This window comes from Pinus tabuliformis, chromosome X, assembly GCF_031772625.1.
Source record: "Pinus tabuliformis cultivar Carrire ecotype Pingquan chromosome X, CPIR1, whole genome shotgun sequence".
Taxonomy (NCBI): Eukaryota; Viridiplantae; Streptophyta; class Pinopsida; order Pinales; family Pinaceae; genus Pinus; species Pinus tabuliformis.
The window spans coordinates 79,407,361-79,417,745 of NC_142308.1; the positions used below are offsets into that span (position 1 = coordinate 79,407,361).

At 36.1% G+C, this 10,385-nt stretch overlaps 1 pseudogene; it reads left to right on the forward strand.

The window, feature by feature from the left end:
• LOC149138461 (mitochondrial pyruvate carrier 1 pseudogene) overlaps positions 1 to 2,488 on the forward strand; it is a 35,943-nt pseudogene extending 33,455 nt beyond the window's left edge.
• The last annotated feature ends 7,897 nt before the right edge of the window (positions 2,489 to 10,385 follow it).

Sequence of the window (10,385 nt, forward strand, 5' to 3'; positions counted from 1 at the left end):
GCGCTTGGTTTGCAAGAGCACTTACTATCCCTTGAGCATTTTTGTAGAAGTGTGGGGATGCAAGTCAATATCAGCAAAACGAAAGTAGTGGTCTTCCCTAAGAAAAGAAAACATAACCAACATAAGTTCTACTTTGAAGGCAACATTCTGGAAAAAGTTGCGGAATACAAATACCTTGGAGTTGACTTCAACAAAAATCTAAGCTGGAATGGTTGTAGAAAGAAAAGAACTTTGGGTGGTTGGAAAGCATTTTATGCTTTTCAAAATAGGTGTAGAGAGGCAGAGTTATGGGACTGGAAGACCACTCAAACTATTTTTGGGCTTCTAGTGATTCCAGTGATTCTATATGGTTGTGAACTGTGGGCTAGCAGTACTTCCGACATGCAGTGGAGACAAATTGAGAAAATTCAGAAGCGTTTGATTACAAACAAATTTAAGATTAAAAGTGCAGTGCCTTATGATATCTTGTTAAGTGAAATAGGGGCTGCTCCTATTGAAGCAATTGCTATGGTGCGAGTCATAAGTTATTTAAAAAAAATTGAGCAAATGGAAGAGGGTAGATGGCCTAAGGTTGTCTTTAATGATAAATTGTGCAAGAGCAAAAAAACTTGGATGCAACAAAATAACAAATGGTTTAGTAAATGGGATATTTGCTTGAACGCGTGCCCCATAAACAACAAAGAGATAAAAGCTTTTGTTATGGAAAAGTTCCACAAACGTACTTGGGAGAAGGAGCTAGGAAGAAAGAAAAATTACTATATTGAATTGTTTAATCCCACTCATAATCATCAACCAAAAGCATACATAAAGGCCAATATCTCTTGGAGAGCCAAAATTCTTATTGCTCAGTTAAGGACTAATTCTCATCAACTCCGTTGTGAAACAGGGTGTTGGGACTCAGAAATGTCATATTTTCATCCACCTTTTTCCTTACATTTCATCATTCCATTAACCTGTTATCATATCACTTTCCTACATACACTTGGGTTTAACCTTCTTATTTTCCATTTTATTCATTTTTGTATTATAAGTGAATTTATGATTAATTATTAGAAAATGTACATATTTTTATATATATATCTCAAGAATATGTGAGTTTTGTGATGTAGGAAATATGTGAAGAATTAATATCTCCTCCACCATATCAAGGAGATAATTATGCAAGCCTTTTTCTACGGAGAAAATCATGGAGGCATATCGAGAAAATCATGGAGGCATATCCTATCCTAAGGAGAAAATCATGGAGGCATATCCTATCCTAAGGAGAAAATCATGGAAGCATATCCTATCCTAAGGAGAAAATCATGGAAGCATATCTTATCCTAAGGAGAAAATCATGAAGACATATCTTATCCAAGATATGAGAGATTTGTGGGATCATGTTTGAGAGATTTGTGCGATGATATCTTGTAATAATGGGAAACTAGTTGAGAGTGCTTGAGAGAATATTTGAATGTAATTATGGAAAGGTTATCCTCCTCATGTATATAAGAGAGTGCTCTCTCTTCATTGTGATGAATAATGAATAATAGAGAATGGAGATTAACTTTGACTCTTTCTTGATTTGTAATTTAGTTATTGTAATATAGTTTGACATAGTTTTATTGTCATGAGCTCATATCTATTGTTTGCCATTCACTTCTTCACATGTTGTATTTATTTTCCTTCATGCAATTTCATGCTTTCCTAGTTAGTGTTTCAATGCTTTAATTTGATTTCAGTAATTTAGATTAGATTAGATTAGATTAGTTCCACTTCAGTCCTACATATACAGTGCATGTGTCTCGTAAGTCTACGGACCTCGGATTGATAAATTAAATAGTTGGGTAAGTACTACAACGGAATTAAACGAACATAGTTTCACCCAACATTTTGGCGCCGTTGCGTACGACCGAATCAAGGAGTGGCAGCATTGCGAACATTTTGGAACAGTCCTGTCGGCCCCAAAACAACTCATTTCTGGGGTCCCATTGCCAACTGGGGCTTCGTCATTGCTGGCTTGGTTGATATGCAGAAACCCCCAGATATGATATCAGGGAATATGACTGCAGCAATGTGTGTTTACTCAGGATTGTTCATGAGATTTGCCTGGATGGTGCAGCCCCGCAATTATTTACTTTTGGCTTGCCATGCCTCAAATGAAACTGTGCAACTTTATCAGCTGTCTAGATGGGCTTCTGCTAATGGGTACCTACCAAAGAAAGAAGAAGCCGAGAAGAAATAAATGTTTCTGCCACGTGATATTTGCCTTTCATTCCTATTCTCTGCAATATGCCTTTTTTATTTTGGCTGTTGATTATGATGAAAATGTTGGGGAATTTGCTGAAATACCAAATCCTTGTGGTGCGATTCTAGTTATCAAAAGATTAAGTATAGGCACGATGCTTTCATATTAGTTTGGTAATTTGGTCTAAAGCTAGGAATTGCATTAGACAAGCACAAGAAAAGTTGACAATTTGTAGCTTTTAGAGAAGTATTTTGTCCTTTTTATCACTCGTGACCCAAAAAAAAAAAAAAAAAAAAACTAATAATAATAATCAAATAAAATTTGCCCTCATTCATTTACATAACACCAACTACTTTCCCAAAAAGATAAAAAAAGTATTTTCAAATGTTTTAAACCAATTTGACTGCAAACTAATAACAACATTTTGAAAAAATATTGCAAAATCAATGAATACATTGCATGGGGACATGCAATATTTCTAGTTGGGGGGAAATCAAAGTATGTTGGATATTTTTGTGAATTTGTGGGCAAGAGTTAGGATGTATATACTAACAAGTGAAATGGACATTTCATAAATTCTTGAAAATGAGCTAATTTGTTTTTGAAGTCACTTCATACAGGAATGATCGATGGAGATGGCACATGAAAATGACAATTTTCATGCAGGAATGGTGCTAAGTTTTTCAGAGTATGCAAAGTGATTTTTCGAAATCACAATGAAACATGCATCATTGGACACTTGAAGGAACAAATTCTTCACTGCACATATCATGACATTTTCCACTACACACCTTTTGCGTCATGATTACTTCCCTTTTTTCTTCCACATACCTAGACCATCCTTGTGTTGCAGCCCATCTTCCATTTCCTTATCTTTCACGACTTCATGCACGCTTATTTTTCTGAATCGCATACATCCATTTAACCTTTTCAGTTTGCCTTTTGAATAAAACTCATTCCCTTTCCATGATCACATTACCTTGATTTCCTAGCCATGCTGATCCACACTGCTTGTCCATGAGTTCTTTCTATTTATAGTCCTACCAAATCTTTTTGTACAAACTCGCGTTGACTGATGTGGGATTCCTTAAGGCCCACCTTTCAACAAGTCTTGCCCCATCGACACCAGCACCTTATCTGGGAAATAGACTAGAGTTCATTTTGAGTACCTAGAGGCTTGCATGCCTTAATGGCAAGTTCTCTCGCTGGCGATCATGGGAATACATCAATGTCCCTTGATCATCAGATCTTGCAAGTGGCTCGACCTCGACACATCCATTCGTACTTCGCAAGATGTACTCCGGTACCTTGGCACTCATTGACATCAATGGTGAGTTGCCTCGCATTGGTTAACGGCATACATCAATGGCCGGTAATCCAATGATTTCTATTCATGCTCGACATCGACACATTCATTCGCATGTTTAAAATTGTACCATCGGGTTTGTAGTGGGTGAAGACTATACACTTTTTCATGACTCCCTCAGCAGTTACAGTAGCATGCATTCTGATCTATGAGAGTACCACAGTACCACTCTCAGCATTTATCTTTTCCATGATTCAGCATCAGCAGTTCAGATTCCTTCATTCTCCAGGATCCAGTTACATCAGTCACATTTTCCTGATCTAGCAGCAGCAGCAGCTACATTCCTATTGCATACTTCATCATTCTTGGGTAAGTAGAGGTATGTTGTTTTCTAATCTTTAATCATGCAATTCCTTATATGCTAACTTGAATATTTTGGAAAATTCCCTCACCATGCTACATTTCCTTTCATACGCCATGTTAAGTTGCATGCAGACATGCAACCAATTCAGTTGAGGGGGGGGAGAACTACATTCACTACATATTCACTTCCATGATTCCAATTCTTCACCACTATCACTCCATTTACCATTCACCAACATTTATTTTCCAATGATACTTTGTTGCACTTTGTTTCATACGCAATATTGGCATGCTTCATTAATATTACAAAAGGGCTTTCTTATGCACATTATGATTTCCAGTGAGTGTTTACATTATTGAAGAAAAGAGAACAGAAAATGAAATGAATGTTGTTAACACAAGAACCAACCATATTCATGGTTGTCACACAAGAACCAACCATAAGAAAATGTAAATTGTTACTAAATGTCTCTCACATATCCTGGAAACATTTAAGACATCGTCATGTAAAGCCAAAGTTCAATATGCCAAATGTTCTTAAAAGATACCCATGCATGGTTGCATGAGGACATGCAACAAGTTCAGTTGGGGAGGATGTTGGGACTCAGAAATGTCATATTTTCATCCACCTTTTTCCTTACATTTCATCATTCCATTAACCTGTTATCATATCACTTTCCTACATACACTTGGGTTTAACCTTCTTATTTTCCATTTTATTCATTTTTGTATTATAAGTGAATTTATGATTAATTATTAGAAAATGTACATATTTTTATATATATATCTCAAGAATATGTGAGTTTTGTGATGTAGGAAATATGTGAAGAATTAATATCTCCTCCACCATATCAAGGAGATAATTATGCAAGCCTTTTTCTATGGAGAAAATCATGGAGGCATATCCTATCCTAAGGAGAAAATCATGGAGGCATATCCTATCCTAAGGAGAAAATCATGGAAGCATATCCTATCCTAAGGAGAAAATCATGGAAGCATATCTTATCCTAAGGAGAAAATCATGAAGACATATCTTATCCAAGATATGAGAGATTTGTGGGATCATGTTTGAGAGATTTGTGCGATGATATCTTGTAATAATGGGAAACTAGTTGAGAGTGCTTGAGAGAATATTTGAATGTAATTATGGAAAGGTTATCCTCCTCATGTATATAAGAGAGTGCTCTCTCTTCATTGTGATGAATAATGAATAATAGAGAATGGAGATTAACTTTGACTCTTTCTTGATTTGTAATTTAGTTATTGTAATATAGTTTGACATAGTTTTATTGTCATGAGCTCATATCTGTTGTTTGCCATTCACTTCTTCACATGTTGTATTTATTTTCCTTCATGCAATTTCATGCTTTCCTAGTTAGTGTTTCAATGCTTTAATTTGATTTCAGTAATTTAGATTAGATTAGATTAGATTAGTTCCACTTCAGTCCTGCATATACAGTGCATGTGTCTCGTAAGTCTACGGACCTCGGATTGATAAATTAAATAGTTGGGTAAGTACTACAACGGAATTAAACGAACATAGTTTCACCCAACACAGGGCATTGGAAAAGGCCAAAGGAAGTGTGGGAGGAAAGGGTATGCATTTTTTGTTCTTCCGGAAAAGTGGAAACAGAAAAACATTTCATTTTAGAATGTGAGGCCTTCAAAGACAACAGGGAAAGTTATGCAGATACGCTGACAGCTAGCTCTTGGGATAATCTATTTAACGAGGGGTTTGTCGAGAAGACGGGAGCATTTATTGTGAAGCTTCACAAAAAAAGGGCCGAATACATCAAGCAGATGAAAAAGCAATCTGTCCCATAGGCTATCTTTAGCCTCGTGGACGTTAAAATAATTTCTTTCTTTCTTTCTTTCTATGTGCATAGATTTTGCCTCCTATAACCCTAAAGAGAAACCCTAACTTTTACATGCAAAGGCAATGTTGACAGCATTACTATAAGATAGTTGTAATTTGTATCTCAGCTGGACAATTGATGAATCTAGAAGAAGAATAATTGAATTTAGGGTCTTCCCCCTTGTGGGTTTTGTCGTGGTCTCCAACCAAACCTTGGTATCTCTATTTGTGCATTCTTTTCTTCTGTTGTTCCTTTATGTTTCGCTGCATTACTGATGTTATTGTTCTTTCCACATAAATGCTAATAAAGTTATTATGTCATGGGGTGCATGTAATATGGAAGATGAATAAACTGGTAAATGCGATTAAAATAGAGCAAAGAATAATACATCCCTAAGAAAAATTAGTAATTGGATGTATTTGCGCGAAAAATTCTTGCGATTGGTTTGTCTTTCTTTGGAACAATTTGATTATGAAATGAATCCTGATTCTAATGATAATCTGCAAGTTACAAATCAACCATACCTTATCCCTAATTTTGTCTTGCAACATCTTAGGGTTTGATTCCTCTTTCTTGATATTTACTTGTGATTTATGTTGGCTTCTTTTACTTCTTTATTAGTTTATCTTTCATCAAGCAATTGCCAAGTAAAATGTATATGAAGATCACAAGAACGAGAGACACAAGATGTAGGCACTCAGCTAGGGAAAAACCCCTCTAAGGGGTAAACCCGGTCCAACTCTTCCACTAATAGATTCAAATCACGATGAGACAATCCAAGACCCTTTAGACCTAGACAAAGATTTCCTCCAATAACCAAGTCAGCCCTTCCTCCTTGTAGATGACCCCTGCCAAAGTCTCGAAGTGTCAGCGTCCCAGTTGCAACTTCAATCCATAATTTCGGCCCCAACAACAAAATTTCAAACCTACAGGAGATTCAGAATTTTGGCCCCAAATACATCCCAGAAATTTTGCAAGTGTGAGAGATAAACTGCCCAAGGACTTGATTTAGGTCTTCCCAACTTCTTCTATCCTTCTCCAGCAAATTTTCTCTCTTTTTCTACTTCTTCTTGCAAATCGAACTTATTAAGTGAATGCTTCAAATAGGTCGAGTTGCCTCTCCATATATAGCCTTTTTGCTCGGTCGAATAACCCTAATCTAGGTCGACTTCATGAGGACAGGGCCGACTTGGCGTGGAGGTGACAAATAACCCTTTTGACTCAAAAATAATTATTTTTACATGATACAAAAGCCCAAGAAGGGTCTAATAAAATGACAATGACTCTATTGACTCAAGACAAAATGTAGAAGCCTTCAATGGAGACTTTGACCTAGAAATCATTGACCCAAACATGAAACCCATGCTTTAATAAGTCGTTTTCTTTAATAATAAAATTTCTTTTGAAAAATACAATTATGAAGAACGACACTAGCTACATTCTTCACCATTTGCTACAAGACAAGATTAATATATTGAAAACCTAAGAATGAGTCATGTAAGACTGAAGGACAATGTTGATGAAATGATCTGATCAAAGAATGCAACACGAGGATACCATTCACCGAAGCTTGGAAACGATGCTTTATGTAATGGGGCATGGAATAGAGATTCTAGCTGGTGGCAGTGTAGTGGAAATTTCAGTGTTCTTTGAAAGCCCAAATTTTCATGTAGATTGCGTAAGTGACAAAGCCCTCACTTGGGAAAACTCACAAAATAGAGGAAGGTATGGCCCAAGTAGACAATTTTTGTGCAAACCAGCCTGTCAAACAATTCGATCACCTATTTGCCTATTGTTCATACATTACACGAGTGTGAGAATTTATAACAGATCTAAAAACTGTTTGTGGTGGTCACTTTGTGGAAGAATGCTTCAAGTCTTGGTTTGATATAACAACGAATCCTTATAGGGTTTTTCATCTTTTGCTAATATGGGGTACCTGGCTGGCATAAAATTAGAAAGTCATGTCTAGCATCTCAAATCATTAGGGGATTTTTGAGGTCTAAAATGGGCCTCCTAAGGAAATTATGAAATAATAATGGAAATAATAAAATAATAATAGATTACATCATCAAATTTTAAAGAGAATAAACAAAAGAAAAACTATTTTTCAACTCGTATTTTCAACTTATCTCCCTATGGGTTTATTGAAATTTCGAGTGGAAATGCTCGTTGGATGCAAAATTTGAATCATCATCCAAAGAGTACCCATGTTGCATACTTTCAAAAAAACCTACTACATGAAAAATGAGAAATACATGAAAAACGTGATTGCAATCACATTTTTTAATGTATTTCTCATATTTCGTGTAGCAGGGTCGATTGAAAGTATGCAACATCGGTACTCCTTGGATGAGGAATTAAATTTTTCATCCAACGAGTACTCCCACTCGAAATTTGATTAAAACCTTAAGGAGATAAGTTGAAAATACGAGTTGAAAAAGTTATTTTATTATTTTATTATTTTTTAGCCTTTTTACTTTTTTACTCCAAAAATGGTGAATCATCCCCCATGGTTGACATCATCATCTTGAGTCCTATTGGTTCTTATAAAGTTTATTTTGGTTGTACATTTTTCTTAGGAGGCCCATTTTAGACCTCAAAACTCCCCTAATGACAACTTTCCAAAAATAGTAAATCACTTTACTTCTATTGGTAATCAAGTATAGTTGAAGGAAAATCATTAACCTATCATTAAACAATCTTAATAGTTCAATCTCAACTTAATAATTGATATTATTAATATTATTATTATTATCCTTTATGATACTATGATATTATTATTGAAAGGAAGTACAAGTCACCTTACCTTCATCACCTCAATCACTTCGCACCTCTCTCCTTGATGACTCTCATGGCACTACGTAACTCTCTCTCTCTCTTAATGATATGTTACACTCTCATAAAAGACATGGTTTTGGGCACGATGGTTTTATGTCCATGATATTTTGTAGATCCGGTCAAGAAAACTACGGTTATGTTCTAATCCAGAGTTAATGGATTGGGATTTATGGATGATTCGACATGTATATATATATATATATATATATATATATATATATATATATATATATATATATATATATTGATTGTAACATTGAAAGGAACATAATGAAAAATCAATCTGGTAATCCCAGTTTTGGGATCCAAGGGAAAATATATGTGTATATTTGTTTTATGTTTTATGCTCTCGCCATTGTTTAATTTTTGTTTTTAGAATTCATATGCAGGTAATTTCTATATATGGTTAAAACCTACATTTGGTGTCAGAGTTGTTTTGGCTTCAAGGGGACACCTTTACTGCTGAGGGGTTTTTTCTCGGGCCTGTGGTAGACCTTGTTCAATGGGAGATCTACGGGATCGATTTTTGTGGTGAAAGAAGATGGCGAGCAGTGGAAAGATAGAGATCAAAAAATTTAATGGTCAGAGTTTTGAGTTGTAGAAACTCAAGAAGGAGGATCTACCAGTGGATAAAAATCAGTGGATCGTGGTAGATTTAGGTACTAAACCAAGCGTAGTGTCGACTGAAGACTGGGCGAAGTTATATCGGAAGGCAAAGAGCACAACATGATTGTGTGTCTCGGATTTAGTATTGTTGAATGTATCAGGGGGAGCTTCGGCAAAGGCTTTGTGGGACAAGTTAGGGACTTTGTACCAATCTAAGTCTCTAGTGAATAAACTGTTCCTACAGAAAAATCTGTATAACCTAAGGATGAAAGATGGAGACAGAGCATCTGAACGCATTTAATATTGTGGTAAGCCAGTTATTATCTATTGATATTAGAATTTCATATGAAGATAAGTGCATCAGCTTGTTGTGTTCTCTACCAGATTCGTGGGATAGTCTGGTTGTTGCAATAGGTAGCAATGCAATTGCCTTACAGTTTGATGAAATAGTTTCATCCTTGTTGTTGGAGGAGATGAAACGAAAAATATGGAGGGCCAGAATGATGATGCCTTGTCTGTACGAGGAAGGTCCCAGAACAGAAATAAAAATGAGTCCTCGAGTGGGAGATCTAAATCTCCAGGAAAATTTGTAAAGGTGTGCTGGAAATGCGGAAAGGAATGACACTTGAAAAGGGATTGTAAATCTAAAGCTCCTGAAAAAGGAAATGGATCTGATGATGCTCATTCTGCAGAGGCGAAAACCACCTCAGATGAAGGTGGGGATGTGTACTTGGCTTCTTCTTCAAGTACACATGTAGATCATGAGGCATGGTTGATTGACTCAGGTGCATCATTTCACTCCATTCCCCATAGAAAGTGGTTCTACAAGTATGAGAAATATGATGGTAGCGATGTCTTCTTAGGGGATGACAGGAAGACTAGAATCTTTGGTCGTGGAAAAGTTAAGTTGAAGCCGCGAGGTGGAAGGATTAGAACAATTCTAGGTGTTCTCAATATCCCTGCATTGGCCAGAAATCTGATTTTTGTAAGCAAGATGGATGATGCAGGTATAAAAATAGTGTTCGAGAAAGATACCTGCAAGATGGTTCGAGGAGCACTAATATTGATGTGGAGAGTTCGGCTTGGAACTCTGTACAAGCTTCAAGGTAGCACTGTTATTGATGGGTGCAACAGTTCTGTGGTTCCTGAAAGTGCAGCAAAAAATCTAGTGGTCTCTGGAGAAAAG